Raw genomic sequence first — 27858 nt, 5'->3', positions numbered from 1 at the left:
TGGAGTACCAATACTCATATCAGATAAAAGGGACTTTAAAATAAAGAATGTTACAAGAGACAAAGAAGGACACTACATAATGATCAAGGGATCAATCCAAGAAGAAGACATAACAATTATAAATATATATGCATCCAACAGAGGAGCTCCTCAATACATAAGGCAACTGCTAACAGCTACAAAAGAGGAAATCAACAGTAACACAATAATAGTTGGGGACTTTAACACCTCACTTACACCAATGGACAGATCATCCAAACAGAAAATTAATAAGGAAACAGAAGCGTTAAATGACACAATAGACCAGATAGATTTAATTGCTATTTATAGGACATTCCAAGCAAAAACAGCAGATTACACTTTCTTCTCAAGCACACAGGATAGATCACATCTTGGGTCACAAATCAACCCTCAGTAAATTTAAGAAAACTGAAAATATATCAAGCATCTTTTCTGACCACAATGCTATGAGATTAGAAGTCAATTACAGAGAAAATAAGGTAAAAAACACAAACACATGGAGGCTAAACAATACATTACTAAATAACCAGGAGATCACTGAAGAAATCAAAGAGGAAATCAAAAAATACCTAGAGACAAATGACAATGAAAACACGACGATCCAAAACCTATGGGATGAAGCAAAAGCAGTTTTAAGAGGGAAGTTTATAGCAATACAAGCCTACCTCAAGAAACAAGAAAAATCTCAAGTAAACAAACTAACCTTACACCTAAAGGAACTAGAGAAAGAAGACCAAACAAAACTGAAAGTTAGCAGAAGGAAAGAAATCATAAAGATCAGAGCAGAAATAAATGATATAGAAACAAAGAAAATAATAGCAAAGATCAATAAAACTAAAAGCTGGTTCTTTTAGAAGATAAACAAAATTGATAAACCATTAGGCAGACTCATCAAGTAAAAGAGGGAGAGGACTCAAATAAATAAAATTAGAAATGAAAAAGGAGAAGTTACAATGGATACCACAGAAATACAAAGCATCCTAAGAGACTACGACAAGCAACTCTATGACAATAAAATGGACAACCAGGAAGAAACAGACAAATTCTTATAAAGGTGTAACCTTCCAAGACTGAACCAAGAAGAAATAGAAAATATGAACAGACCAATCACAAGTAATGATATGGAAAGTGTGATTAAAAATCTTCCAACAAAGAAAAGTCCAGAACCAGATGGCTTTACAGGTGAATTCTGTCAAACATTTAGAGAAGAGCTAACACCCATTCTTCTCAAACTCTTACAAAAAAATTGCATAGGAAGGAACACTCCCAAACTCATTCTATGAGGCCACCATCACCCTGATACGAAAACCAGACAAAGATACTACAAAAAAAGAACATTACAGACCAATATCACTGATGAATATAGATGCAAAAATCTTCAACAAAATACTAGCAAACAGAATCCAACAGCACATTAAAACGATCACACACCATGATCAGTGGGATTTATCCCAGGGATGCACGGATTCTTCAATATATGCAAATCAATCAATGTGATACACCATATTAACAAATTGAAGAATAAAACCATATGATCATCTCAATAGATGCAGAAAAAGCTTTTGACAAAATTCAACACCCATTTATGATAAAAACTCCAGAAAATGGGCAGAGACGGAACTTACCTCAGCATAATAAAGTCCATATATGACAAACCCACAGCAAACATCATTCTCAATGGGGAGAAACTGAAAGCATTTCCTCTAAGATCAGGAAAAGGACAAGGATGTCCACTTTCACCACTATTATTCAACATAGTTTTGCAAGTCCTAGCCACGGCAATCAGAGAAGAAAAAGAAATAAAAGGAATACAAATTGGAAAAGAAGAAGTAAAACTGTCACTGTTTGCAGATGACATGATTCTACACATAGAGAATCCTAAAGATGCTATCAGAAAACTACTAGAGCTAATCAATGAATTTGGTGAAGTAGCAGGATACAAAATTAATGCACAGAAATCTCTTGCATTGCTATACACTAACAACAAAAGATCAGAAGGAGAAATTAAGGAAACACTCCCATTTACCGTTGCAACAAAAAGAATAAAATACCTAGGAATAAACCTACCTAGGGAAACAAAAGACCTGTATGCAGAAAACTATAAAACACTGATGAAAGAAATTAAAGATAATACAACAAATGGAGAGATATACCATGTTCTTGGATTGGAAGAATCAATATTATGAAAATGACTATACTGCCCAAAGCAACCTACAGATTCAATGCAATCCCTATCAAATTACCAATGGCATTTTTTACAGAACTGGAACAAAAAATCTTAAAATTTGTATGGAGACACAAAAGACCGCAAATAGGCAAATCAGTCTTGAGGGAAAAAAACGGAGCTGGCGGAATCAGGCTCCCTGACTTCAGACTATACTACAAAGCTACAGTAATCCAGACAGTATGGTATGGCACAAAAACAGAAATACAGATCAATGGAACAGGATAGAAAGCCCAGAGATAAACCCACGCACCTATGGTCAACTTATCTATAACAAAGGAGGCAAGGATATACAATGGAGAAAAGACAGTCTCTTCAATTAGAGGTGCTGGGAAAACTGGACAGCTACATGTAAAAGAATGAAATTAGAACATTCCTTAACACCATACAGAGAAATAAACTCAAAATGGATTAGAGACCTAAATGTAAGACTGGACACTATAAAACTCTTAGAGGAAAACATAGGAAGAACACTCTTTGACATAAATCACAGCAAGATCTTTTTTGATCCACCCCCTATAGTAATGGAAATAAAAACAAAAATAAACAAATAGGAGGTAATGAAACTTAAAAGCTTTTGCAAAGCAAAGGAAACTACAAACAAGATGAAAAGACAACCCTCAGAATGGGAGAAAATATTTGCAAATGCATCAACGGACAAAGGATTAATCTGCAAAATATATAACCAGCTTATGCAGCTCAATATTAGAAAACAAACAACCCAATCCAAAAATGGGCAGAAGACCTAAATAGACATTTCTCCAAAGAAGACATACAGATGGGCAAGAAGCACATGAAAAGCTGCTCAACATCACTAATTATTAGAGAAATGCAAATCAAAACTACAATGAGATATCACCTCACACCAGTTAGAATGGGCATCATCAGAAAATCTACAAACAACAAATGCTGGAGAGGGTGTGGAGAAAAGGGAACCCTCTTACACTGTGGGTGGGAATGTAAATTGATACAGCCACTATGGAGAACAGTATGGAGGGTCCTTAAAAAACTAAAAATAGAATTACCATATGAGCCCAGCAATCCCACTACTGGGCATATGCCCAGAGAAAACCATAATTCAAAAAGACACATGAGGGGGCTTCCCTGGTGGCGCAGTGGTTGAGAGTCCACCTGCCGATGCAGAGGACACAGGTTTGTGCCGCGGTCCAGGAGGATCCCACATGCAGCGGAGCGGCTAGGCCCGTGAGCCATGGCCGCTGAACCTGCGTGTCCGGAGCCTGTGCTCCACAGGGAGAGGCCACAACAGTGAGAGGCCCGTGTACCACAAAAAAAGACACATGCACCCCAATGTTCAGTACAGCACTATTTACAATAGCCAGGTCATGGAAGCAACCTATGCCCATCAACAGATGAATGGATAAAGAAGATGTGGTACATATATACAATGGAATATTACTAAGCCATAAAAGGAATGAAATTGGATCATTTGTAAAGACGTGGATAGACCCAGAAACCGTCATACAGAGTGAAGTAAGTCAGAAACAGAAAAAAAAAATATTGTATATTAATGCATATATGTGGAATCTAGAAGTATGGTACAGATGAACCAGTCTGCAAGGCAGAAATAGAGACACATATGTAGAGAGCAAACGTACAGACACCATGGGGGAAAGTGGGGAAGTGGTGGTGGTGGAATGAACTGGGAGATTGGGGTTGACATATATACATTAATATGTATAAAATGGATAACTTGTAAGAACTTGCTCTATAAAAAAATAAAATTTTAAAAAAATCAATTAAATACAGTTTCTGTTTAAATAATAAAAAGGGGTCAAAATCCTATAAAATCTGCAGAAACAATCATAACTCTCCTTATAGACTGTTTAGGATCTATTCAAATCTTTTTGGAACTTGAATAGCTCCAGCAGGCTTCTAACATATGATTCTGACCCATGATTCTCCCTCTCCACCTGATGAGATAGAATATGGCTTTGCCCATCCAAAGGGGCCACAGCTCTCTTAAGGACCCAGTAAGTAATCTTACTTTTTCATCTTGATCTTTATTAAGACTCCTTAATTATAACTGCAGAAGACATGGTCCTACCTTTCATAATTACCCTCATCCCAGACTCAGCCCAAATCACTGAAGCTTATTCTTAAAAGCCTGTATCAACAACACAGAAGAATGAAAAAGTTAGAAATTCTGAAGTGTTCAAGGTAGAAATGGGATACTATATGGTTTGGGCAATTAGCCTATTCTTAATTTATTCATTTTCTAAGGCAAATTATTTTAGCCTCATTGGTTTTTGCTGCTAATGATTTGTGTCTAACATCATTCCCCCTTTGATTAGTATATTTCACTGGCTTGGCACATTTTTCTAGTAGTGATTCCTTTTGCACTAATTTTGATTGCTGACTTCAACTGAATGAGACACTCCATTTTATCAATTCTCTTAAAAACAAGCCAGGATTCTGCGTGCTTCCTACTTATGTCAGAGCTACAGTAAGAGCCACCCTTAACATGAAATGACTGTCCAAGGACTCCTATTACTTCCCTCTGGTAGATACTTCCCTCTGGTAGTTACACAAAGAAGGAAATAGGAAAAGCTTCTCTGTGTTGTCAGACACGAAAGAATACTCAAGCATCTTTGCTTTATCAATGAAATACTGGCCAAGTTTAAACCACAATAATGACTTCAATTTCCTGGTAACTTTCTGTCCTTTCTTTCTTGTTACTTCCTTTCCTGCTCTCTTTTCAGATTCAGGCCTGGAGTTAAACCAGATGCTCCGCTTTTCTTTAATTGTCCTTACTTCCCTATTTAGGTACCAGAAAAATCATAAATGAAATCTGTTGTTGTACTCCATTTGGACTGAATAGTCAAATTGTGCCTCTCCCCCCATTCTATGTTCTGAAAATAAGAATCCTGATTCTCTATGTTCACTGTTGAGAATGAAAAATTAATATGAAGGGACAAAATCTGGGCAAGGCCCCATCTCTCTCCTTCGGAAACACTTGATCCACTGACAGGGAAGTAAAACCAGTAACCTGAGTCCACAGCTTCAACCATTCCTAGAGTGTGGGTGAACCTACGAATAGGCTAAGAACACGTTTTTCACTCAGGCAAAAAGATCTATCCAAAGTAAACAAGAGCTTTGAACTGAAAAGAAAGGGGATGATCAGAGATGAGAAACCTAATACCCTACTGCAAAGTTCTAGGGAAGAAGGACATGTAACTAGATAGGTGACAAAGCCTAACCTTGCCAAAGGGGAAAGCCATGTGAAGAAATAGCTAATGATGTACCAAATGAGAAGGGGAGGTGACATGCTGGTTCCTGCATCCAGACCAGAGCAAGATGTGACTGAAAGGCCTAAAACCTGAGGAAGGAATTCAAGGACTTCATGACAAAGAATAGGAAAGTACCTTCATCTTCCAAAGGTGCCAGGACTAGGGCTGATCCAAGGCCAATCACTGATATAGAGCAGAAGATAATCTGGCTCAGCTATATACAGTCAGAGGGCTGCAGCAGGAGGCCTTCCCTGCATGTCAGGTTAGAAAAGAAGCTCTGAGAAGCAGGGCCTTCCCAGACTTAGGAATTGCTCCAACCCAAAACTACACAAAACAAGAAGTGAGAATATCAGTAGTTGACAGTGGACAACAATAACTCTTCTTTTTTTTTACTTTGGTTGCTTTATTTCTATGGTTTTCTTGATAAAATTACCCATTTAAACCTTCTGGTCATTAAGTAGTTTTATCAGGTGAAAAGTGTCTCTACACCTGTGTTAACAGACACCAGCACACTGGTGAAGTAATGACACGTTAGATCTACTCTAACGCTTGAGAAATTTGCATAAATGGCTTGGGGTGGGGGATTAGGGAAGTTGGTGCCCGTCTAGAGAACTGTAATAGCTTTCTGTCTTAGATATCTACAATAACAACGTGCAAAAATAAATTACAATATTCAAAGCTGCATATATAAGAACTCAATCATCACTGTGAGCTGGAGGAACTCATGTAACTCATCTCTGACGACTGGCAGAAAAAGAAGGGCATTTTAAGTAGAAGGAAATAACCAGCAATTTATATTCATAAGCCATTTCTAACTCCTGAGAACTTATTCCCTTTCAATGTGACTGCAGGGTTCCTTCTGTGACATGGAACCTAAATGAATCTGTGAAATCTGGTCTCTTGTAACAATACCACCAACTTGAATGGTCAACGCTATGTAACACTCAGCTTTCTCCTCTAAGTTCCAACTTTGATTGCCTTAAACAAAACACTATAAAACAATATCTGAAAACCATCAAAATTTCTAACATTCTAAACATTTTGCTTATGACCACAAGTCAAAAGTAGGTCTGTAACTAAAAGCTTTGACATTTTGAAAGTTGGAACTACATCTTACATATCCTTGGTCCTCAGCATCTAACCAATGGCCCAAACATAGTAAGTAGCCACTTAAATATCTGCTGCTGAAGATGACAAAAAAGTCCAATCATATTTTAAAAGTACAACGATAATTATCTGATGCCAACTCAATAAATAATGAGTGAATAAATGCAGTGATCAAAAGAAATCCCTGTTAGGTTAATCAAATTGAGCTATTTACTAGATAATACTGCCTCAGAAAAGTATTTCAAAGAACTAGGCTTTAGTTATATTATATCTCTATTTCCTTGTTGACTAATCTATAGTTTTAAAAGGGAAAGGAGAATTCAAAACTAGGCTTAACATGCTTGACTCTGTCGCCTCAGATTAAGGTCCCAAAGAAATCCAAGAGCAGTAACTGAGATATTATATAGAAACTCTGCCTCATGTTTAAAGAGTTTCTAAGGAAAAATTTTGTCTTAGGTGCCTGAAAGACTACTATCCTGTCCAACTGAATTTATTAGTGTTCTTTATTCTTTAATGCTTCATGGAGGCCTAATAAAGTCTTTTTAAATATGAGACTGCTAAGTACCTGGTGATGCAAAAATCATAGAGAGAAATGAATAAGGTCAGATGCCCAAAAGTGACAAGGAAAACATTCAATAACTTCATCTACAGTTAGTGCATGGTCTGAAAACCTTTTCCATGCAAGGCAATAAATTTCTTTGGTATATTTAGATATGGCTAACTTAATTATCTTCAGAACATCACTTAATATTTTATCTCTTTGTCTAAGTGTCTGGGAACTTCTGAAATTTAATATATCATACTATAAATCTGAATGAGGGAGGTAATTTATATTAGGTATTAATGTCAAAAGAAGAAAACATAATTTCCTTAGAAACTGTTTAAACTATGAATGACTAAAGAAAAGGTCATTTAAAGTCATTTTCTCATGCCTCCATATATCTTAAGAATCAGAAGACCTCTGATCTATTACCACTGCCAAATAAGAAGGATTTAGATATGCTCCAATTAAGTACAGATGCCTTACAACTAATTAGTAATTATTTAAAGTTAAACATTAAATTGTTCAAAAGTTTACTTTAAAGCGAACTATTATAATAATTGGTGTAATAATAATTTTGTATATAGAATACTGTTTGAAATCAAGTGGGTTATAGATTAGAAAATATGTTTTTGTTATATTGACTTTATATTGAAATGGCACTGGTAATAAAAATTTCTTATATATTTCTAAAGCACGTTGGCCAGTACATAATAAACCTCTGTTGCCTCCAACATTAAATACAGAAAAGAATTTGGCTGTTAATTATACTGTTAAACACTGGGAAAAATACACCCATTATAGCTTCTTGTATAATCACTTGCCGTTTGAGAAATGATGTATCAAGCTCTTTTGGCTCTTCCCATGAGAGGTACTTAGGGGGCTCAAGAAATTTTTTTCATTTTATACAAGATTAAGCAGAGCTTAGCCCACACTCAAAAGCAAAATTCTTTAGGAAACCAAAGGCTGAGAACATTCCTTATTCAGAAATTCCATTGTCAGGGAAATCACTAATACCAACTATCAAGGGAAAATGTCTCATTCCTATTGCAGGATCAGCTAAAGTGAAACTGCTTCTTTAGTTGCTAGGAAACAACCAACTCATTATATGCCATTATCAGAGCCCTAGAGAAGAAACTGGCATCTGCTTCACATTTGGGGATACTGGAGAATGAACTAAAAGCACTGAAACTGCTGCCAAAATCCCTGGCCTCCAGGGTTTACACTGTGACCACAGCAGGTGCTGACACCAGACTAGCCTTTGAAGTTTTCCTTTCCATACTCTTCTTCTAGTAACTAAAATTATTTTTCCAATATCCTGCATTTTTAAAGTCAAAGATTCTAACACTTCCTCATTTGAGTAAACTTAATTACATTTACGTCAAGCACAACTTAAAGGCAAAAAATATTACTCAGGAATCTTAACAAATAACAGAAAAATTTTAAACTATTAGTTATTCATTGAGTGAAATGTACTAGATATTTATGCCTTTAATTATCTAAAGTCAAAATGGAAAATAAAAGGAAATTGTTCCCAAAATCAGGAGAATAAAAAGAAAAACATACCCATCAATCTAGTACTCAAAATGACATTCTAACATTTATCTGCCTAGTTTTCCTAATCGATCATAAAGTTTAACTTCTATTTTTATAGGCTGGAATGCTTTTTTGCAATGTATTACGAAGTGTTCATGAACATCAACATATTTATTCATCAGTCTCTTCCCTTCCTTTTAGCAGATGAGGTTGGAAGGAGGTGGGGTGATATTATGCAGATAAATTACTAGACATTGGCAACTGAAACCATGAGACTCCCTATACAACTGCTTCTGTATCCAGAAAAATAAGTTGTCCTTCAGAAGAAGCTGCAGACATTGGTAAAAGAAGTTGACAGACTATCTTCCTTCACAAAATTACAAAGAATGCTCCTGGCAGAGCTCCCCTATCCTAATATAATTCTTTGCCCCATCTCCCACTCTGATGCTCACCCCATTTCAATTATTCATACCTGCCACTCTCAGCTAAATAATGTTCCCTTGATACTACTTCATACTTTTATTCTCAAACAATTCAGTTCCACTCCACCACCGTGACTACCTTCTCCCAGCCTGACTCTTACCTGTGTCTTATGAAACATCATTTCCACTAAAGTTGCCAGATTCAGCAAATAAAAGTAGAACAAAATAAGGCCATCTGCAGCAACATGGGTGGACCTAGAGATTCTCATACTGAGTGAGGTGGGTGAGACAGAGGACAAATGTCATACGATATCACTTATATAAGGAATCTAAAAGATGGTACAAGTGAACTTGTTTACAAAACAGAGTCACAGATGTAAAACAGAAACTTATGGTTACCAGGGGAGACAGGTAGCGGGGATGGGGAAGGGGGGAGGAGGAATAAATTGGGAGATTGGGGTTGACACATACACACTACTATATATATAATGGCTAATTAATAAGGACCTACTGTATAGCACAGGGAACTCTTCTCAATACTCTGTAATGACCTATATGGGAAAGAATCTAAAAAAGAGTAGATATATGTATATGTATAACTGATTCACTTTGCTGTACAGCAGAAAGTAACACAACATTTTTTTTTTTTTTGGCTGCGTTGGCTCTTTGTTGATTTGAGCAGGCTCTCTCCAGTTGTGGTGAGCAGGGGCTACTCTTCCCTGGGGTGCGCGGGCTTCTCATTGCGATGGCTTCTCTTGCTGCAGAGCACGGGCTCTAGGTGCGCAGGCTCAGTAGTTGCGGTGCACGGGCTTAGTTGCTCTGCGGCATGTGGGATCTTCCCAGACCAGGGATCGAAACTGTGTCCCCTGCACTGTCAGGTGGAGTCTTAACCACTGCACCACTAGGGAAGTCCCTAACACGGCATTTTAAATCAACTATATTCCAATAAAAATTTTTTGAAAAATTAAGAGAAAAAAAAGTAGAGGACACTAACTCAGTTAAGTTTGAATACCAGATACACAATGAATACTTTTTTAGTGTGAGTATGTCCCAAACAATATTTGGGACATATCCATACTGAAAAATTATTTGCTGTATATCTGATATTCAAATTTAACTAAGTACATCCTGCATTTTATCTAGCAACCCTATTACCACCCCACCATGAGATAATTTGATCCTTGACATTTTTCTCACTTTAATAGAAACCTGCCTTTCCTCAACAATACCACATTTCCAAAGTCAGAAGGAAGGAAAGTGGGGGTAGGGGGGGAGGAAGGGAGGGAGGAAGGAAGGAAAGAAAAGAAGGAAGGAAAGAAAGGTCCAACTTGTCTAATGTCCCTCCTTCCCTAAACAAAATCAATTTATCTGTTACTTTTTACACCTGTTCCTCCCAAGCTACTGAATCACTTCTTCCCCACAACAGATGATTTCCAATTATGTGATGCCTCCAATTTTACACAGCCTCCTGATCCCTCCTGACTACCTGTCTTCCAGGAAACCAGGCCTTGAATTCAATGTTTCCTTCATTAATGCCCTGGATGTTTTTCCCCTTTGGCCTTTCTGCCATGCCATTCCTGGATCCAACAACAGGTGTGCCCATGGCAGCTTTCAGGCTTCAGAGAGCTGCTAAAGAGTCACAAAAATCCAGCAAATCTAAAATATCATAATATTTAGCATCCAGTGGGCCTTTGCTATTACACAGGGATCGTTTGTCTCTTCATCTTTTTTTTATTGCTCTGAAACCTGTTAAAAAGCACTGCCTCTGGCCCATAGTATGCCTAAGCTTGATTTCAGAACCACCAGCATAATTTAGACTCACCTGGGATAATCTGTTAACAATGCAAACTCCTTGGCCCTCCCTCAGACCTACTGAAGGAAAGTATTCAAGTGGGGGAGTGCAACAGAAAGGCTACAAATTTGAATTTTCAACTAGCTCTCCAGAAAATTTTTATGAATACTGAAATTTGTGAACCAAATTTGCTCTATTGAGTAAACTCACTATCTTTTTCCTTCCACTGAGAAGATCAAGGAAAAAACAATTTTGGTTAACCTCTTTTCATGTCAGGTATGATGGGGTTCCCCCATCTATTCTTCTTTCCATTCTACTCACCAAACTTGGAACTAGAGACTTAGTTTCCAAAAATAATTCATAACCCCATTTTAACTCCATTCCCTTTTGCCTCTTTCATAATATTCCTCTTTCAATAATCCCTTCCTTCTTCACTGTATCCTATACCTTGGAAAAGGTATGGCTGTCCCATTTGGAAAACAAATGAAAAGGGATTTCATTTGATACCATTCCTCCTTAAGCTTCTATCCTATTTTCCATTCCTTTTCCCCACCCCCCTGAATGGCCTATTTTATATAATGAGCAGAATACACCTCCACCTCCAAGGTCATGCTATAAAAAAAAAAAAAAAATCCATTCTTAAACCCCTATAATCTGACTTTTTTCATTCACTGTTCTACTAAAGGATCACAAATGGCTACCTAGCATTTACTATTCCTTGCCCTTTTTCAATCCTCATTCTCACTGACGTATCATTCTTAAAACTCTACAAACCAATGGTTCCCAAACTTGTCCACACACTGGAATCAGTTGGAAAGCTCCAAAAATGCTGATGCCTGGCTTACATACCAAGAGTTCATGATTTAATCTGTCTGGAGTGTGACCTGAAATTTGAAAATTTTAAAAGATTCCCAAATGATTCTAATATGCAGATATACTGGAAAAACATGGCTGCAAACACTTTATCTTTATGACATTAGTATCCTTAGTCCTTTTCCTACTTGAACTACTTTTTTTCCTCTTTACTAAATCCTTTTCCTCACAAAATCACCACCCCAAACTACGAATATTAACCAAAGAGAAGTCTTCAACTCATTACTCTTCTGTTACTATAATTAATATAATTCAAGTCATGAAAGTAGAAGAGATGTCTCAGGGAGGATGGTGGTGATGACAACAATAATAATAATACCTAATATCAACAAATCTAATACCCTACTTATTATAAGATGTATCATTATTTTATGTAGCAAGAAAAGAGGGAAAAACACCTAAGATGAGAAGGAGTCTAATAGAAGAAGCCTACAAAAAGTAGGGACCCCAAAAGACTAAACTCTCTTAAACTAAAGGTAAATAAAATATAAGTCCTCAAGTTAGAAATAAATTTCAAGGAAACGTGCATCTCTCCAGGCCCTGGCAGAAGGCAGAAAAACATTACCTAAAGACAGTAAATCAGAAATTGGTACACATGGAGCTTTTCAATCTGAATTCTTACCACCTGAGTGGTCCCAAAAACCTCTAACAGAGAATTCTATTTAAAGTTGCCTCAGGTTGAAAATGTCCCACGTGAATGGAGGCACAACACAAAACATCTCTGAAAGAACCAGAATTCAAGCCACTGATAAAGGAATTCTAAGAAGCCATCACTTGAAAGATGCATCCCGATTTGAGAAATGTTAACATATGGAAAAAATCTAATTTGTGTTAAGACTGATAAAATACAATAACAACAGGGCACATTTATGTGACACTTACTATGCTGTCTAAGCATATTACACATATTAACTCATTTAATCTTCACAGTGCAGTAGTTACCATTCACCCCATTATATACATAAGGAACTAAAGCCCAGAGAAGTTTTTGCCCAAGGATATGCAGCTATTAGGTGTGCAGTAGCGACTGGACTCAGGCAGATGTGGCTCCATAGTCCATGCCCTTAGCTACTGAGCTATGAACATAAATTGTGGAGAACACCAACATATAAGGGGTAGGCAGATAAAAAGAACACAGATATAAAAGAATTCATGAAAGCTGCCAGAGGAAAAAGACATATTACCCACAGGAGAACAATTCAGAAATGATGACAGATTTCTTACTGGAAATAATGAAAAGCAGAAGACAATGGAACAGCACCTTTAAAAGATTGAAGGAAAAAAATGCCAACACAGAATTCTACATGCACTGAAAAGATGAAGAGAAAATAAATACATTTCCAACAAATAAAAGTTAAAAAAACTCTTCATCAGGAGACCCACACCACAAAAAAAGACTAAAACAACTTCGTCAGGATAAGGAAAATGGATGAAACTCAGATTTAAGGAAATGCAAAGCACAGAAAAAACAAAGTTGTGGGTAAATATGAAACACTGTTTTCTTAATTTCTTTAAAAGATGACTATTTAAATAAATTTATAACACTGTATTGTGAGATTTAATAAAGTATATGTATTTAAAATATATCACAACAATACACACAGAATGGGAGGTGGTATTTCGTTGGCCAGAAAGTTCGTTCGGGTTTTTCCATAACATCTTACAGAAAAACCCAAATGAACATTCTGGCCAACCCAATAAATGGAACAATACTGTTAGAAAGTAATTAATCATGTGATTAAGAATATAAACCTTAAGAAGACTGTGAAAAGAAAGCATATTATTAGCTCTAAAATAGCCACTGAATACTAATAGGAAGAGGTTTAGTTTAAAAGCCAATAAAAGAATTTAAATGGAATTCAAGAAATATTTCATTAATTGAACAGAGTACAGTAAAAGAAAAGCAGAGGAAGAAAAAAATAGATAGAACAAATGAGAAAAAAAGTAAAATGGCAGACTTAAACCCAACCATATAAATAATTATAGTAAGTGTAAATGGATTAAGCAATCCAAATTAAAAGGCAAAGATTATTAATTAGACTTCAGACTGGATAAAACACCAAGACACAACTAAATGTTGTCTACAAAGATCCACCTTAAGTATAATGAAATAGAAGATTAAAAGTAAAAAGATAAAAAAGATATTCTCTGGAAACGGAGTATGCACAAGAAAACTAATGTGGCTACATTAGTATCAAATAAAGTAGACTTCAAGATGAGCATTTACCAGAGATAAAGAGGAACATTTCATAAAAATAAAAAGGTCAATTGACCAGGAAGACATAACAATTCTAAACAGGTGATTAGAGCTTCAAAATATATGAAGCAAAAAACAAAATACAGAAATGAACAAATTCACAATCACAGCTGGAGATTTTAACACTCCTCTCCCACTAACTGACAGAATAACTAGACAAAAAAAAAATCAATAATGATATGAAACATTTGAACAACACTGTCAACCTGACCTAAATGATATTCATTGAACATTAACCACAACAACTGAAAAATACACATTCTTTCTAAAAGCACAATGGAACAATCACAAAGACAGATCACATGCTGGTCCATAAAATAAGTTTCAAAAAATTTTAAAAGACTGATATCTTAGAGAGTAAATTCTCTAACCAAAACAAAATTACACTAGAAATCAATGCCATTGAGTTATTAAGAAGATTCCCTACTGTTTAGAAATTAAGCAACACACTACAAGTATCCACAGGTAAAAGAAAAGGAAATTAGAAATTATTTTGAATTGTTTGACAATGAAAACATATCAGAATTTGCAGGATTCTAAGCAATGACTAGAGATAAATCTATAGCCATAACTACATACATTAAAAAACAAGAAATGCTTATCATCAATTACCTAAGTTTCTACCTTAAGATGATAGAAAAAAAGAGCAAATAAAACCTGAAGTAGGGCTTCCCTGGTGGCACAGTGGTTAAGAATCCACCTGTCAAGGCAGGGGTCACGGGTTCAAGCCCTGGTTTGGGAAGATCCCACATGCCATGGAGCAACTAAGCCCGTGTGCCACAACCACTGAGCCTGTGCGCCACAACTACTGAGGCTGCGCTGTAGAGCCCACGAGCCACAGCTACTGAGCGTGCATGCCACAACTACTAAAGCCCATGTGCCTAGAGCCGCTGCTCTACAACAAGAGAAGCCACTGCAATAAGAAGCCCACACACCGCAATGAAGAGTAGCCCCCGCTCACTGCAACTAGAGAAAGAGAGAAAGCCTGCGCACAGGAACGAAGACCCAATGCAGCCAAAAATAAAATAAATAAATTTATTTTTTTAAAAAACCTGAAATAAATAGTAACACTATGACCAGAAAACAATGAAATAAGAAATAAACATAAAATAGCGAAATCTTAAAGGGCCAGTAGTTGATCCTTTGAAAAAATTAACAAAATTGAAAAATCCCTAGCAAGAAAAAGCAGGAATAAAAGACAGAAAAAACAAATTGCTAATATTAGGAATTCAGAGGGAACACGGCTACATCCTATATCCTATCTGAAAAGGTAATAAGGTAATACTATGAACAAAGTTCATGTATATATTCTACAAATCAGGTGAAATGAACAAATTCCTGTAAAACTCAAGAAAACTGAAACAAGATGAAATTAAAGCTCTAAATAGAATTAGTCCTCAGAAACATCCCCACCCACAGTGACTGAGGGCAGGGTGGTGGGGAGAAGGGGAAGTGCTACTCCAGCTCTAGGTTTCCTTGGTAAACTCCACAAAATACAAACTTTAAACCAAAGCTAATAATCTTTCACAAAATAGAAGAGGAGGGAAGTACTTCCAAATGCATTTTATGAGGCCAAGATAGTTCTCATACAACACCTGAAAAAGACATTACAGGAAAAACAACTTAGAAACCAATATTCTTCATAAATATTGATCTAAAACTCCTTAATAAAATACTGGCAAATTGAATCCAGCAACATATTAAAAGTAAGTATACTATTATTTATTGTAATTAAAATATCATGACCAAGGAGAATTTATCTCAGGAATGCAAGTTTGGTCTAAGATCAGAAAATAAATCAATGTATTATAAATTACCACATTAATAGAATAAATGAGAAAAACCACATGATCATTCAATAAATGAAAAAAAGAAGCATTTGAAGAAGTTCAACACCCATTCGAGATAAAAGCTCCTCAGCAAACAAAGAAACAGAAAGGAATTTCCTCAACCTGATAGAGGGCATCAATAAAAACCTACAGCTATCATCTTTCTTCTTTTTTCTTTTTTGAATTTCATTTTATTTATTTTTTTATACAGCAGTTCTTATTACTCATCCATTTTATACACATAAGTGTATACATGTCAATCCCAATCTCCCAATTCATCCCACCACCATCCCCACCCCCTGTCGCATTCCCCCCTTGCTGTCCATACGCTTGTTCTCTACATCTGTCTCCCACTTTCTGCTCTGCAAACCGGTTCATCTATACCATTTTTTTAGGTTCCACATATGTGCGTTAATATACGATATTTGTTTTTCTCTTTCTGACTTACTTCACTCTGTATGACAGTCTCTAGATCCATCCACGTCGCTAAAAATGACCCAATTTCGTTCCTTTTTATGGCTGAGTAATATTCCATTGTATATTATGTACCACATCTTCTTTATCCATTCGTCTGTCAATGGGCATTTAGGTTGCTCCCATGACCTGCCTATTGTAAACAGTGCTGCAATGAACACTGGGATGCATGTGTCTTTTTGAATTATGGTTTTCTCTGGGTATATGTCCAGTACTGGGAATGCTAAGCTCATATGGTAATTCTATTTTTAGTTTTTTAGGAACCTCCATACTGTTCACCATAGTGGCTGAATCAATTTACATTCCCACCAACAGTGCAAAAGGTTCCCTTTTCTCCACACCCTCTCCAGCATTTGTTGCTTGTAAATTTTCTAATAATGCCCATTCTAACTGGTGTGAGGTGATACCTCATTGCAGTTTTGATTTGCATTTCTCTTAACAGTTAGTGATGTTGAGCAGCTTTTCATGTGCTTCTTAGTCATCTGTATGTCCTCTTTGGAGAAATGTCTATTTAGGTCTTCTGCCCATTTTTGGATTGGATTGTTTGGTTTTTTGATATTCAGCTGCATGAGCTGTTTATGTATTTTAGAGACTAATCCTTTGTCCACTGATTCGTTTGTAAATATTTTCTCCCATTTTGAGGGTTGTCTTTTCGTCTTCTTAATGCTTTCCTTCGCTGTGCAAAAGGTTTTAAGTTTCATTAGGTTCCATTTGTTTATTTTTGTTTTTATTTCCATTACTCTAGGAGGTGGATCAAAAAAGATCTTGCTATGATTTATGTCAAAGAGTGTTCTTCCTATGTTTTCCTCTAAGAGTTTTACACTGTCTGGTCTTCCATTTAGGTCTCTAATCCATTTTGAGTTTATTTATCTGTATGGTGTTAGGGATTGTTCTATTTCATTCTTTTACATGTGGCTGCCCAGTTTTCCCAGCACCACTTACTGAAGAGACTGTCTTTTCTCCATTGTATATCCTTCACTCCTTTGTCATAGATTAGTTGACCATAGGTGCGTGGGTTTATCTCTGGGATTTCTATCCTGTTCAATTGATCTATATTTCTGTTTTTGTGCCAGCACCATATTGTCTTGATTACTGTAGCTTTGTAGTATAGTCTGAAGCCCGAGCATCTAATTCCTCCAGCTCCGGTTTTTTCCCTCAAGACTGCTTTGCCTATTTGGGGTCTTTTGTGTCTCCATACGAATTTTAAGATTTTTTGTTCTAGTTCCGTAAAAAATAGCATTGGTAATTTGATAGGGATTGCATTGAATCTGTAGATTGCTTTGGTTAGTATAGTCATTTTCACAATATTGATTCTTCCAATGCAAGAACATGGTATATCTCTCCATCTATTGGAATCATCTTTAATTTCTCTCAACAGTGTCTTATAGTTTTCTGCATACAGATCTTTTGCTCCTTAGGTAGGTTTATTCCAAGGTATTTTATTCTTTTTGTTGCAACGGTAAATGGGAGTGTTTCCTTAATTTCTCTTTCAGAGTTTTCATCATTAGTGTATAGGAATGCAAGAGATTTCTGTGCATTAAGTTTGTATCCTGCTACTTCACCAAATTCATTGATTAGCTCTAGTAGTTTTCTGGTAGCATCTTTAGGATTCTCTATGTATAGAATCATGGCATCTGCAAACAGTGACAGTTTTACTTCTTCTTTTCCAATTTGTATTCCTTTTATTTCTTTTTCTTCTCTGATTGCTGTGGCTAGGACTTGCAAAACTATGTTGAATAATAGTGGTGAAAGTGGACATCCTTGTCCTTTTCCTGATCTTAGAGGAAATGCTTTCAGTTTTTCACCTTGAGAATGATGTTTGCTGTGGGTTTGTCATATATGGACTTTATTATGCTGAGGTAGGTTCCGTCTCTGCCCATTTTCTGGAGTTTTTTATCATAAATGGGTGTTGAATTTTGTCAAAAGCTTTTTCTGCATCTATTGAGATGATCATATGGTTTTATTCTTCAATTTGTTAATATAGTGTATCACATTGATTGATTTGCATATATTGAAGAATCCGTGCATCCCTGGGATAAATCCCACTGATCATGATCTATGATCCTTTTAATGTAATGTTGGATTCTGTTTGCTAGTATTTTGTTGAGGATTTTTGCATCTATATTCATCAGTGATATTGGTCTGTAATTTTCTTTTTTTCTGGTATCTTTGTCTGGTTTTGGTATCAGGGTGATGGTGGCCTCAAAGAATGAGTTTGGGAGTGTTCTTTCCTCTGCAATTTTTTGGAAGAGTTTGAGAAGGATGGGTGTTAACTCTTCTCTAAATGTTTGACAGAATTCACCTGTGAAGCCATCTGGTTCTGGACTTTTCTCTGTTGGAAGATTTTTAATCACACTTTCCATTTCATTACTTGTGATTGGTCTGTTCATATTTTCTATTTCTTCCTGGTTCAGTCTTGGAAGGTTATACCTTTCTAAGAATTTGTCCATTTCTTCCAGGTTGCCCATTTTATTGGCATGGAGTTGCTTGTCATAGTCTCTTAGGATGCTTTGTATTTCTGCGGTGTCCATTGTAACTTCTCCTTTTTCATTTCTAATTTTATTTATTTGAGTCCTCTCCCTCTTTTACTTGATGAGTCTGTCTAATGGTTTATCAATTTTGTTTATTCTTCTAAAAGAACCAGCTTTTAGTTTTATTGATCTTTGCTATTATTTTCTTTGTTTCTATTTAATTTATTTCTGCTCTGATCTTTATGATTTCTTTCCTTCTGCTAACTTTCAGTTTTGTTTGGTCTTTTTTCTCTAGTTCCTTTAGGTGTAAGGTTAGATTGTTTATTTGAGATTTTTCTTCTTTCTTGAGGTAGGCTTATATATCTATAAATTACCCTCTTAGAACTGCTTTTGCTGAATCCCATAGGTTTTGGATCGTCGTGTTTTCATTGTCATTTGTCTCTAGGTATTTTTTTTATTTCCCTTTTGATTTCTTCAGTGATCACTTGGTTATTTAGTAAAGTATTGTTTAGCCTCCATGTGTTTGTGTTTTTTTCCCTGTAATTGAATTCTAATTCTTAGCATTGTGGTCAGAAAAGATGCTTGATATGATTTCAGTTTTCTTTAATTTACCGAGGCTTGATTTGTGACCCAAGATGTGATCTCTTCTGGAGAAGGTTCCGTACGCACTTGAGAAGAAAGTGTAATCTGTTTTTGGATGGAATGTCCTATAAATATCAATTAAATCTGTCTGGTCTATTGCATCATTTAACGCTTCTGTTTCCTTATTAATTTTCTGTTTGGATGATCCGTCCATTGGTATAAGTGAGGTGTTAAACTCCCCCAATATTATTGTGTTACTGTCAATTTCCTCTTTTATATCTGTTAGCAGTTGCCTTATGTATTGAGGTGCTCCTCTGTTGGGTGCATATATATTTGTAATTGTTTATCTTCTTCCTGGATTGATCCCTTGATCATTATGTAGTGTCCTTGTCTCTTGCAACATACTTTATTTTAAAGTCTATTTTATCTGATATGAGTATTGCTACTCCAGGTATCTTTTGATTTCCATTTGCATGGAATATCTTTTTCTGTCCCCTCACTTTCAGTCTGTATGTGTCCTTAGGTCTGAAGTAGGTCTCTTGTAGACACCATATATATGGGTCTTTTTTTGTATCCATTCAGCAAACCTGTGTCTTTTGGTTGGAACATTTAATCCATTCATGTTTAAGGTAATTATTGATATGTATGTTCCTATTACCATTTTCTTAATTGTTTTGGGTTTGTTTTTGTAGGCCCTTCTCTTGTGTTTCCCACTTAGAGAAGTTCCTTTAGCATTGTTGTACAGCTGGTTTGGTGGTGCTGAATTCTCTTAGCTTTCGCTTGTCTGTAAAGCTTTCGATTTCTTCATTGTATCTGAATGAGATAATCTTGGTTGTAGGTTATAGGTTGGTTGTAGAATAATCTTGGTTGTAAGTTCTTCCCTTTCATCACTTTAAGTATATCATGTCACTCCCTTCTGGCTTGTAGAGTTTCTGCTGAGAAATCAGCTGTTAATCTTATGGGAGTTCCCTTGTATGTTATTTGTCATTTTTCCCCTGCTGCTTTCAATAATTTTTCTATGTCTTTAATTTTTTCCAATTTGCTTACTATGTGTCTCGGCATGTTTCTATATGGGTTTGTCCTGTATGGGACTCTCTGCACTTCCTGGACTTGGGTGGCTATTTCCTTTCCCATGTTAGAGAACTTTTGACTATAATCTCTTCAAATATTTTCTCAGGTCCTTTCTCTCTCTCTTCTCCTTCTGGGACCCCTATATTGTGAATGTTATTGCCTTTAATATTGTCCCAGAGGTCTCTTAGGCTGTCTTCATTTCTTTTCATTCTTTTTTCTTTATTCTGTTCTGCAGCAGTGAATTCCACCATTCTGACTTGCAGGTCACTTATCCGTTCTTTTGCCTCAGTTCTTCTGCTATTGATTCCTTCTACTGTACTTCTCAATTCAGTTACTGTATTGTTCATCTCTGTTTGTTTGTTCTTTAATTCTTCTAGATATTTGTTAAACATTTCTTGCATCTTCTCGATCTTTGCCTCCATTCTTTTCTGAGGTCCTGGATCATCTTCACTATCATTATTCTGAATTCTTTTTCTGGAAGGTCGCCTATCTCCACTTCATTTGGTTTTCTGGGATTTTTATCTTGTTCCTTCATCTGGTACATATCCCTCTGCCTTTTCATCTTGTCTATCTTTCTGTGAATGTGGTTTTTGTTCCACAGGCTGCAGGACTGTAGTTCTTCTTGCTTCTGCTGTCTGCTCCTGTGGATGAGGCTATCTAAGCGGCTTCTGCAAGTTTCCTGATGGGAGGGACTGGTGGTGGGTAGATCTGGCTGTTGCTCAGGTAGGCAGAGCTCAGTAAAACTTTAATCCACTTGTCTGCTGATGGGTAGGGCTGGGTCCCCTCCCTGTTGGTTGTTTGGCCTGAGGCGACCCCAACCCGGAGCCTACCCAGGCTCTTTGGTGGGGCTAATGGCAGACTCTGGGAGGGCTCACGCCAAGGAGTACTTCCCAGAACTTCTGCTGCCAGTGTCCTTGTCCTTACGGTGAGACAGAGCCAGCTCCTGCCTCTGCAGGAGACCCTCCAACACTAGCAGGTAGCCCTGGTTCAGTCTCTATGGGGTCACTGCTCCTTCCTCTGGGTCCTGGTGCCCACACTACTTTGTGTGTGCCCTCCAAGAGTGCAGTCCGTTTCCCCCAGTCCTGTCAAAGTCCTGCAATCAAATCCCACCAGCCTTCAAAGTCTGATTCTCTAGGAATTCCTCCTCCTGTTGCCGGACCCCCAGGTTCGGAAGCCTGACATGGGGCTCAGAACCTTCATTCCAGTTCTTGTACTTCTGTGGTATAAGTGTTCTCCAGTTTGTGAGTCACCCACCAGCAGTTATGGGATTTGATTTTATTGTGATTACACCCCTCCTACCATCTCATTGTGTCTTCGGATGTGGGGTATCTTTTTGGGTGAGTTCCAGTGTTTTCCTGTTTATGATTGTTCAGCAGTTAGTTGTGATTCCAGTGTTCTCACAAGAGGAAGTGAGAGCACATCCTTCTACTCTGCCAATTTGAACCAATCGCTATCATCTTTCTTAATGAAGAAATATTTAATGTTAATGTCACTAGATGTGACATTTCCCTTTTATTGTACAGCTTGGTAAAGAGAATAAATATCATCAAATAAGAAAAAAATATCTGGATGAAGACTAGCATGTCTGCTTTCATCTTTTCTGTTCAACACTGTACTGACAGTTCAATAAGAAGACAAGAAAACGAAATGAAAAGAATAGATTGGAAAGAAAGAAATGAAGCTGTTTTACTTGCAGACAATATAATCATGTGCATACAAGGTACCAAGAAAGCTACTAAATAACTACTTGAAAACAAATTTGGAAAAATTATGAATACAAGGTTAATATATAAAAATCAATAGTATATGTACTATGTGCTAACTGTAAACAATTTGAAATTAAACACCCCAAAAAAATTCCATTTACAATATCATCAAAGAACACTTAAGATAAATCTAACAAACGAATTACAAGACCTATACACTGAAAACTATATAATATTACTCCAAGAAATTAAAGAAAATCTAAATAAATGTAGAAACATACCACGCTCGGAGTTAGAAGACTCAATGTTGTCAGGATCTCGATTCACCCAAAACTGATCTATACTGATAGTTCAATACTATCCTAATGAAAATACCAACATGCTTTTCTACACAAATTGGTAAGTTGAATATATAATTTATACAGAAATGTAAAAGAACCTAGAATAGTCAAAACAATCTTAAGAAAAAACAAAGTTGGAGGACTCTCACTTTCTGATATTAAGCCTTCTATACAGCTTCAATCATCAAGAGAGTATGGTTCTACTCTAAGGATTAAACTATTCATGGAACACAACACAGTGTCCAGAGATAGACCCATACACATATGCTTAATTGATTTTTGTCTAATGTATGAAGTCAATTCAATAGGGAAAGGGAAGTCTTTTAAACAAAGTGCTAGAACAATTAGATAAACTATTATAATGTGTGTTTTCCAACACCGCCAAGCAATTAAGTCAATTCTGACACTATCTACCTGGAGATAGCATCAGATCCCATACATTAAGGGCTTAGTCCCACAAGACTTCACCCAATTCAGATGCCAATCACAAGTCCAGGCTATTACACGTGCTTCTGGGCTGACTGGCTATAAATGGGAGGTTCGCATGACCCCCTCCTCAGGTTCAATTGAAAGCACACCTCATTGTATCACACTTCACAGATATTGCATCTTTTACAAATTGAAGGTTTGTGGCAACCCTGCATCAAGCAAGTCTATCAGGACTATTTTTCCAAGTGAGCATTTACTCACTGTGTCTCTGTGTCACATTTTGGTAATCCTTGCAATATTTCAAACTTTTTCATTATCATATTTGTTATTGTGATCTGTGATCACTGATCTTTCATGTTACTATTGCAAAAAGATTATGACTTGCTGAAGGCTCAGATCATGGTTAACACTTTTTAGCAAGAAAGTATATTTTAATTAAGGTATGTACTTTTTTTCTTTTTAGACATAATGCTATTGCACACTTTATAGACTACAGTATAATGGAAACGTAACTCTCATGTGCACTGGGAAACAAAAAAGTTTATGCAACTGCTTTATTGTGATATTCCCTTCACTGCGGTGGTCTGAAACCAAACCCACAATATCTGAGTTTGCCTGTATTTTACTAGAGCAGCTCACAGAGCTCAGAAAAATGTTTACTTACATTTACCAGTTTATTATAAAGGGTATTATAAAGGATACAGATGAACAGCCAGATGAAGAGGTAAATACAAGGTTCAGAAGGGCCCTGAGCACAGGAGCTTCTGTCCCCATGGAACCAGAGTACACAACCCACCCAGCATGTGGACGTGTTTTACAACCCAGAAGCTCATCGAATCTTGTTGTTCAAGAATTTTCATAGAGTTTAATCTGCAGCCCACCCCCCTTCCCGTTCCCAGAGGTCAGTAGGAGAGGCTGAAAGTTCTAACCCTCTAAATACTTGGCCTTGCTGGTGACCAGTCCCATCCTGAGGCTATCTAGGGGTCCTATCCCAAGTCACCTCACTAGCATGAACTAGCAGGTGTGCTCAAAACGAGGCTCCTTACGAATGACAAAGGACAATCGTATCACTCAGGAAATTCCAAGGGTTTTAGGAGCTTTGTGTCAGGACCCAAGGACAAAGAATAAATATATTTCCTATTATGACACAACTATGAAAAAATATAAACCTTGATCATTATCTCACTTCATACAAAAAAATTAATTCCAGATATACAAGCCAGACCTATAAATCTTAAAGGTAAAAATATACACAAGAATCTCAACCTTGGGGTAGACAGGCAAAGATTTCTTAGAGAGGGCAGAAAAAGTACTAAGCATTAAGAAAAAAAAAAATTGGAGGGGGGGAATAGATTGGCTTTCACGAAAATTTAAAACTTCAGCTCATCACAAGGCAAGCCACAGACTGGGAGAAATATTCCCAATACATGTACCTGACAATGGACTCATAACCAGAATATATTAAAACTCTTGCAACTCAATTACAAGAAGAAAAATGAGCCAAAAAAAAAAGAGTGAAAGACTTGAACATACACTTCATGAAAGAAGATACAGCAATATCTAACATGCACATGAAAAGGGGCTTAAAATCATTGACCATAAGGGAAGCACAAATTAAAACCATCAGAAGATACCATTTTATACCCACCAGTGAACAGAATGACCACACCAAACATTGACAAAGATGTGAAACAACTGGAACTCTTATGAACACTTGTACAAGTATTTATAGCAGCATTATTCATAATGGCCAAAAACTGGAGACTACCTAAATGTCTATCAACAGAAGAACAGCTAAAACAATATTAGGTTATATTCATGCAAAGGAATACTACTCAGCAATAAAAAGGACTCAGCTACTGATACATGCAACAAGGATGACTTCAAAAGCATTAGACTAAGAAAGAGAAACCAGATACAAAAGGCTCTATACTATAAGGTTCCCTTTATATGAAGTATAAGAACATGTAAAACTCATTTATGTAAAACTCATTTATGGTGTCAGAAATCACAACAATCATGGCCTATGGGTGTGGGACTGACTACAAGAGAGTCCAAGGAAACTTTCTAGGGGCATGGAAATGTCCTCTATCTTGATTGGGGTATGGTTACACAGTCATATATGTTTATCAAAAATCACTGAACTCCATATATAAGATCTGTGAATCCTATTATATGTATAAGTTTAACTCAATAAATTAAAAGAAAGAGGGAAAAAAACTTTAAAAAAGATTCCAGTTCAAGATGGCAGACCTACCACAAGTATTTATCATCTCCCCACAAGATAGTAACTGGGAAGGGACAGGAGAAGAGCTTCTGGAACATTGGTATTCTATTTATCTTGTCCTGAATGATGAGTATAAAGGTGTTTTCACTTTGGGATAATCCATCTATCTGGACACTTATGATCTGTACCTTCTTCTACATATGTGTTATATTCAATTTTTTTAATCAGCCAATGAACCAGGTACCCTCCACAATCCACTGCTATATAGAGCATCTATCCAGCTACTATATTTTCATAAAGGATGCTAAATTTACCAAATGCTGGTCTGCTTTCTAAAGCAAAAAAAAACACTCCTTAATTAATAGCTCAGATGATTAGCACTGATCACGGTATGATCCAAAAATATCAGCTTTCAGCTCCTATTAAAATGTGCAGATGACAGAAGCAACTTTACAAAAGATTGTATGGCAAACATGCAGGCCAATATCCTAATATCCTAGAGGATACTCTAGGTATCCTCTAGTATCCCAATAAAATAAGTAATGGATTCATTTTCTCGCCCCTGATATTCATTCTGATATTTTGTAGTATGTTTGCTAAAAATGTATCTTCAGCACTTGTCAGAATAAACTGTAACTTTTATATGATTTATGTGCCAGCAAGTCAAATCGCCACATCTCCAATAGGTCCTCTGCCAAACTACGAAATTCCCTAAATATATATACTTTTTTTTTTTTTTTTTTTTTTTGCGGTACGCGGGCCTCTCACTGTTGTGGCCTCTCCCGTTGCGGAGCACAGGCTCCGGACGCGCAGGCTCAGCGGCCATGGCTCACGGGCCCAGCCGCTCCGCGGCATGTGGGATCTTCCCGGACCGGGGCACAAACCCGTGTCCCCTGCATCGGCAGGCGGACTCTCAACCACTGCACCACCTGGGAAGCCCTCTAAATATTTTTTAAGCTGAGCATTTAATAAATGTTAAAAGAATAATGAATTAAATCAGATGATTGAAGTGCTGAGAGCCTGGCTAAACTCAGAAATCAAAAATGTATGATGCCAGCAATTAACACAAGTATTCTACATTCTCCAACAATATTCAGCAGTAGATACAAAAGGCTGGGTTATGGTGGGACACTGAGAATACAGAATTGGCATCCTGCCTCCTCTCCCCTTCCCCAACACCCCACCAAATAAAAAAATAATATACTTCTGGTTCCTTCAGACTTTTGATCTTCTCACCTCTGGTCTCAAAAAGTTTTCTTTGTTTATAAAAGCAGGTACTAAATCTAAGTGTGACCTTCAGGTGCAGTCTTTCTGCTGCCTAATTATTCAAACTGTCAGGTTTAATCTCATTCTGTGGGAAACTCCCTTTGCCCCTCTCCTGAGGGCAGTTACACACTTGCTCTCTCTCTTCCAGGCTCAGGGGCTCATTTGCAGATGCTTTTGTCACCTGTTGGAATCTGAGATTTAAAAGGATCCCTGAGATTTAAAAAGGACAGAAAAGAGAGAACTTACTCACCCCTTGCTGGGCACGGGCTATGGGGATTCTACATCTCTGAGCTAGGAACACCAACCCTTGGCCTGGACTTCTGTGTCTCTTCTCACTGACTTGGATCTCTAAGTGTCTGATCACTGTGGAAAGCGGAAGTACTTCCATCTTCTTGTGGCCATCCATAAAGACTTAGGAGGAATTCTGAATCATTTCCTGTTGAGAATTCTAACACTAACATAGGAGGCGGGAAATATTGTCAATGAGAAAATGTTGCCTGCCATATCAGTAAACAAGGATGTTGCAGCCATCAAGCCATCACATTACCGCCTCCCTGAGAGTTAGCCCTGAGGGAACTCAGGATAGAAACAGAATGTCCCCCATCTAGCAGTCAGCTGCTGCAGTCACCCCTGATGGTGTACCCTGAGGAAACTCAGAATGAGAAAGCACAGGATACTGGCCCCAGATAACTGAGGGCCCCAGATATCAAAGGAATGATTTCAATGAGCCCAAACTCTTGTATCCTCCCATACATAGAGAAGCACTAAATTCCTTAACTTGAGATATGTGATTTTCTTAAATTGACAGTAATCTTTTGATGTTCTGACTACCTGTCTTTGCTTCAAAAACTCTTATATATCCTGGCCCCTCCCTTACCTCTTCGAAGCAGTCCCTTAGAGTTACCTGAGAGACTGCATCCTGGGATGAAGTCCTCAGTTTTGTCCGCCAAATAAAACATAATTCTCAACTTACAGGTTGCACAATTTTTTCAGTTGACAATATTAAAATCAAAATTCTCCTTCTGGTGTTTCCAGATTTCCATTGACTCTAACTTTAATTATAAACTGAATAAATATTGTTTTAGAATTTCCTTAAAGAAAAAAAAAATCCTGGCTTAATCCACAGAAATAAAGGTCAAGATCACAAAGGAACTGGAATGGATGGGGTCAGGAGTATAACTGAAATAACCAACTATGGGATCTGAGTGTGAAAGAGGAAGAAATGCAGCCAAGAGACTTAAATGTGCTGAGAAGACAGGAGGATTCTGGGACCAAAGATCAAAGAGCACATTTATCAGAACTCAAGCAGCAGAAAAAAGACAAGATGTTACAATGAAAAAAGAAGAGTTTCAGAGTTCAAGACATATTATATCTACTTACTTTCACAACTGGAAATGAATATAGGAATATGTATGATTAGAACTGCCAGCCTATGGCATGG

At 37.0% G+C, this 27858-nt stretch overlaps 1 protein-coding gene across 9 annotated transcripts in view; it reads right to left on the bottom strand.

Annotated features, from left to right (window-relative positions):
• NUBPL (NUBP iron-sulfur cluster assembly factor, mitochondrial) overlaps positions 1-27858 on the bottom strand; it is a 252379-nt gene that overhangs the window by 120109 nt on the left and 104412 nt on the right. The window lies entirely within an intron of this gene.

Source organism: Aethalodelphis obliquidens, unplaced genomic scaffold, assembly GCF_003676395.1.
Source record: "Aethalodelphis obliquidens isolate GAN/ISIS:26980383/991018 unplaced genomic scaffold, ASM367639v1 scaffold10, whole genome shotgun sequence".
NCBI lineage: Eukaryota > Metazoa > Chordata > Mammalia > Artiodactyla > Delphinidae > Aethalodelphis > Aethalodelphis obliquidens.
This window is presented reverse-complemented; position numbering and strand designations above follow the sequence as displayed.